We start from the raw sequence: 6000 nt of genomic DNA on the forward strand, positions 1-6000 counted from the left end.
ACTGCAGCACTCCAGGCCTCCCTGTCCATCACCAACTCTCGGAGTTCACCCAAACCCATGTCCATCAAATCAGTGATGCCATCCAATCATCTCATCCTCTGTCATCCCCTTCTCCTCCTGCCCTCAATCTTTCCCAGCATCAGAGTCTTTTCAAATGAGTCAGCTCTTCGCATCAGGTGGCCAAAGTATTGGAGTTTCAGCTTCAACATCAGTCCTTCCAATGGACACCCAGGACTGATCTCCTTTAGGATGGACTGGTTGGATCTCTTTGCAGTCCAAGGGACTCTCAAGAGTCTTCTCCAACACCACAGTTCAAAAGCATCAATTCTTCGGCGCTCAGCCTTCTTCACAGTCCAACTCTCACATCCATACCATGACCACTGGAAAAACCATAGCCTTGACTAGACAGACCTTAGTCGGCAAAGTAATGTCTCTGCTTTTGAATATGCTATCTAGGTTGGTCATAACTTTTCTTCCAAGGAGTAAACGTCTTCCAATTTCATGGCTGCAGTCACCATTTGCAGTGATTTTGGAGCCCCCCAAAATAAAGTCTGACACTGTTTCCACTGTTTCCCCATCTATTTTCCATGAAGTAATGGGACCGGATGCCATGATCTTAGTTTTCTGAATGTTGAGCTTTAAGCCAACTTTTTCACTCTCCTCTTTCACTTTCATCAAGAGGCTTTTAGTTCCTCTTCACTTTCTGCCATAAGGGTGGTGTCATCTGCATATCTGAGGTTATTGGTACTTGAGATTAAGAAAGGTTAAACACCTCTGTAATTCATTTTCTTTGCTTCTCCAGTGATACACACACATATCCCACAAATACAGAAGGCAAAACAAGTCTCCACATGCTCTCACCAGTGGCTTGAGGCCTTGGTTTTATCCTTCATTCTAGCTCTAAGATGGTACCCTATGAAAGGTATACACATCAAGATTGTAAAATTGAAAATGAAGCAAGAGTTCCTATTAAGTAAAATCCCCACCCTGGGACCTCCATGGATGTCTTCCTTCTTTACACAGTCCACTGAGTGAAAGAGGGCATGCTCACATACCACCTGAGTATCTCTCAGAGCATCCTAAGTGGCATGTGACCTCAGTGGCATCTGAGCCTGGTCTGGTGTTTTGGCATCCAGGATACTTTCACAAACTGGGCAACCTTGGGAAGTTGGCTCCTTCACCGAGAGCCATGGTTTCTTCATACATAACAAAAGGACTGGGCTGTGCTTTTCTTTAAACAAATCCATGAATGGAACTCAGAAAAATTGTTTTACTACATACACCATCCCTACTAACACCGTACCTCTAAGCAAATCCAGAAAGAGGATAGCACACTACAGACTTACTAATGAAGGCCTTTTTAATTTTTAAGAAATCTTCTTGGCCGCACCGTGTAGCATGTGAGATCTAGTTCCCCAACCAGGAAGTGAACCCGTGGCCCCTGCATTGGCAGCACAGAGTCTTAACCATTGGACTACCAGGGAAGTCCCCAATAAAGGCATATTTGAGAACACAAAAGGTGGCCCTGCCCTCTACATCTGTATCCTGTATCCAAGGAATGTGCTCCAGGAAGCAAACCATACACCCCTTCTCCAGAAGTTGGATGGTGAGTGTGCCCAGTACCTAAAACACAGCATCAGAGATCAGCCACCTTCATCCTGTGAAGGCATAGCAGTCTTCACGCCTCAGCACCTCTTAAAATGTCTATTTTTAATTCCGATGAGAAAAAATGGTGTTTGTGGTGTAAATGCTGATGAAACTACATCAGTATCATTACAGTGTTTTCCTCTCGTCTTTATTTAGCTTGTGAGTTCAGTTCAGTTGCTCAGTCATGTCCGACTCTGCGATCCCATGAATTGTAACATGCCAGGCCTCCCTGTCCATCACCAACTCCTGGAGTTCACTCAAACTCACGTCCATCGAGTCAGTGATGCCATCCAGCCATCTCATCCTCTGTCGTCCCCTTCTCCTCCTGCCCCCAATCTCTCCCAGCATCAGAGTCTTTTCCAGTGAGTCAACTCTTCGCATGAGGTGGCCAAAGTATTGGAGTTTCAGCTTTAGCATCAGTCCTTCCAAAGAACACCCAGGACTGATCTCCTTTAGAATGGACTGGTTGGATCTCCTTGAGTCTCCAAGGGACTCTCAAGAGTCTTCTCCAACACCACAGTTCAAAAGCATCATTTCTTCAGTGCTCAGCTTTCTTCACAGTTCAACTCTCACATCCATACATGACCACTGGAAAACCCAGAGCCTTGACTAGATGGACCTTTGTTGGCAAAGTAATGTCTCTGCTGTTTAATCTGCTATCTAGGTTGGTCATAACTTTCCTTCCAAGGAGTAAGCATCTTTTAATTTCATGGCTGCAGTCACCATTTGCACTGATTTTGAAGCCCAATAAAATAAAGTCTGCCACTGTTTCCCCATCTATTTCCCATGAAGTGATGGGACCGGATGCCACAATCTTAGTTTTCTGAATGTTGAACTTTAAGCCAACTTTTTCACTCTCCTCTTTCACTTTCATCAAGAGGCTTTTTAGTTCCTCTTCACTTTCTGCTATAAGGGTGGTGACATCTGCATATCTGAGGTTACTGATATTTCTCCCAGCAATCTTGATTCCAGCTGTGCTTCTTCCAGCCCAGCATTTCTCATGATGTACTCTGCATAGAAGTTAAATAAGCAGGGTGACAATATACAGCCTTGACGTACTCCTTTTCCTACTTGGAACCAGTCTGTTGTTGCATGTCCAGTTCTAACTGTTGCTTCCTGACCTGCATATAGGTTTCTCAAGAGGCAGGTCAGGTGGTCTGGTATTCCCATCTCTTGAAGAATTTTCCACAGTTTATTGTGATCCACACAGTCAAAGGCTTTTGCATAGTCAATAAAGCAGAAATAGATGTTTTTCTGAAACTCTCTAGTTTTTTCGATGATCCGGCGGAAGTTGGCAATTTGATCTCTGGTTCCTCTGCCTTTTCTAAAACCAGCTTGAACATCAGGAAGTTCACGGTTCACCTATTGCTGAAGCGTGGCTTGGAGAATTTTGAGCATTACTTTACTATGGTGTGAGATGAGTGCAATTGTGTGGTAGTTTGAGCATTCTTTGCCATTGCCTTTCTTTGGGATTGGAATGAATACTGACCTTTTCCAGTCCTGTGGCCACTGCTGAGTTTTCCAAATTTGCTGGCATATGGAGTGCAGCACTTTCACAGCATCATCTTTCAGGATTTGAAATAGCTCCACTGGAATTCCATCACCTCCACTAGCTTTGTTCCTAGTGATGCTTCCTAAAGCCCACTTGACTTCACATTCCAGGATGTCTGGCTCTAGGTGAGTGATCACATCATCATGATTATCTTGGTCATGAAGATCTTTTTTGTACAGTTCTTCTGTGTATTCTTGCCACCTCTTCTTAATATCTTCTGCTTCTGTTAGGTCCAGACCATTTCTGTCCTTTATTGAGCCCATCTTTTCATGAAATGTTCCCTTGGTATCTCTAATTTTCTTGAAGAGATCTCTAGTTTTTCCCATTCTGTTGTTTTCCTCTGTTTCTGTGCATTGATCACTGAGGAAGGCAAATCCCACAGTCCTGCCTAGCAAAGGACATCTGTTTACCATCTACTGTTAGTAAAATAAAATGTGAAAGCAATGAGATGATAATCATTACTTAGAACTGTCTCTTCATTTCTGGAATAATTTTCTTTGTGAAGGATCAGTGGAACTGAATAGTAAATATAAAGGATGGAGCAACATTAGGTCACTGACCCATGAACTTATCCTTTTAACCTCTTGAGCACACAGATGCACATCAGGTGATGGGACTAAGGTTTATAAGTAAAATCTCTGTCTTAATCCCTAAATATCATGATTTATTAAACATTTGGCTTTTATGGTGCTAACAAAGTCAACAGTAAATTTTTTTCTAGTAAGAAAATGATGTATATTCTTTCTAGGAAGTCTAAAAAATAAATAAATAATGCAAAGCTAGCAAATTATCCCATTAACTAGAGAAAATCATTGTTAACATTCCAGTGTATTCCTTTCTTTGTTCTCAAATTCTATTAACATTTACTGAATCATTCATTCAACAGCCATTTAGCATAGTTCTCAATCAGGTGCATATTGGAATCACCTGGGGAATTTTAAAAATGCTAATATGGTGACCCCATGCTCATGGATTCTCATTCAACTGGATGAAGTAAGGCCTGGGCATAGAGATTTTTCAAAGATTCCCCCCGGGTGATTGTAATATGCAGCCAAAATTCAGAAGCACTGATTAATTAGATTTCAGTGAGTGCAAGACAGTACTAGGTGTGGAAATTCAATGACAAACCAATATAAGGTCCCTCAAGAATCTTATAGTCTTGTGGAGGGACAGGCAAATAAACTGACAATAACAGTAACCTAAAATAAATATTGTAATGAAGAATCTGTAAATAACTATGTAAGCATCAGAAAAGGAACTCTTAAGTTTGCCCTGAGAGATCAGGAAAAACCTCTCAGGGAATTAGGCAGCAAAGGTCAAAGCTATGGTTTTTCCAGTGGTCATATATGTATGTGAGAGTTGGACTGTGAAGAAAGCTGAGCACTGAAGAATTGATGCTTTTGAGCTGTGGTGTTGGAGAAGACTCTTGAGAGTCCCTTGGACTGCAAGGAGATCAAACCAGTCAATCCTAAAGGAAATTAACCCTGAATATTCATTGGAAGGACTGATTCTGAAACCAAAGGTCTAATACCTTGGCTACCTGATACGAAGAGCTGACTCCTTGGAAAAGACCTGATGCTGGGAAAGATTGAAGGCAGGAGGAGGAGGGGTCGACAGAGGATGAGATGGTTGGATGGCATCACCGACTCAGTGGACTTTGAACAAGCTCCGGAAGATGGTGAAGGACAGGGAAAACTGGCGTGCTGTAGTCCATGGGGTCACAGAGAATTGAACATGACTGAGTGACTGAACAACAATAAATATGATGAGCATTCCAGTTGTAGAGGGAAGTAGAATGCTCAGAAAACCCTAAGTGGTTCCGCTGAGTGTGACAGAGGAAGTGTCTGGAGGTAATACTGGCCGTGTAGGTAGCAAGCACTTCCTGAAGGATTGTGTATGTACTGGGAATGAAGGGCAGTCCTTGAAAAGTACTGAGCAGAGAAATGACATTACTTCCATGTCTAATTTACTTCCTTGCCTCTGACATCAGTATGTATTTAAAGGCATAGATGAGACTAAATGTACCAAGACTCGAATGAAGTCTATAACAAAATTCCAAGAGAACAAGTCTGACTGTTTGTGACTTCCACAGTCTCTTAGAGGCTCATTGTTGTTTGTTTATTTTTCTAAGTAGATTTGCAATATCATGTTAGTTTCAGGTGTGCAACACAGTGATTCAGTTTTATATATGTGTGTGTATATAGCTTCCCAGGTGGCATAGTGGTAAAGAATCCACCTGACAATGCAGGAGATACAAGAGGCACTGATTTGATCCCTGGATCAGGAAGGTCCCCTGGAAAAGAAATGGCAATCTGCTCCAGTATTCTTGCCTGGAAAATTCCATGGACAGAGGAGCCTGGCAGGCTATAGTCCATGGGACTAGAGAGTCGGACACAACTGAGTGACTAAGAAGCAGCATATGTGTATATATTATTTTTTATGTTCTTTTTCCTTACAGGTTATTACAAAATATTGGATATAATTCCCTGTGCTATATAGTAGGTCTTGTTGGTAACTTTATATATAGTAGTGTGTATTCTGTGCAGCCAAAGATGGAGAAGCTCTATACAGTCAGCAAAAACAAGACCGGGAGCTGACTGTGGCTCAGATCATGAACTCCTTATTGCCAAATTCAGACTTAAATTGAAGAAAGTAGGGAAAACCGCTAGACCATACAGGTATGACCTACATCAAATCCCTTATGATTATCCAGTGGAAGTGAGAAATAGATTTAAGGGCCTAGATCTGATAGATAGACTGCTTGATGAACTGTGGAATGAGGTTCGTGACATTGTGCAGGA

This window comes from Ovis canadensis, chromosome X (assembly GCF_042477335.2).
Source record: "Ovis canadensis isolate MfBH-ARS-UI-01 breed Bighorn chromosome X, ARS-UI_OviCan_v2, whole genome shotgun sequence".
Classification (NCBI taxonomy): Eukaryota; Metazoa; Chordata; class Mammalia; order Artiodactyla; family Bovidae; genus Ovis; species Ovis canadensis.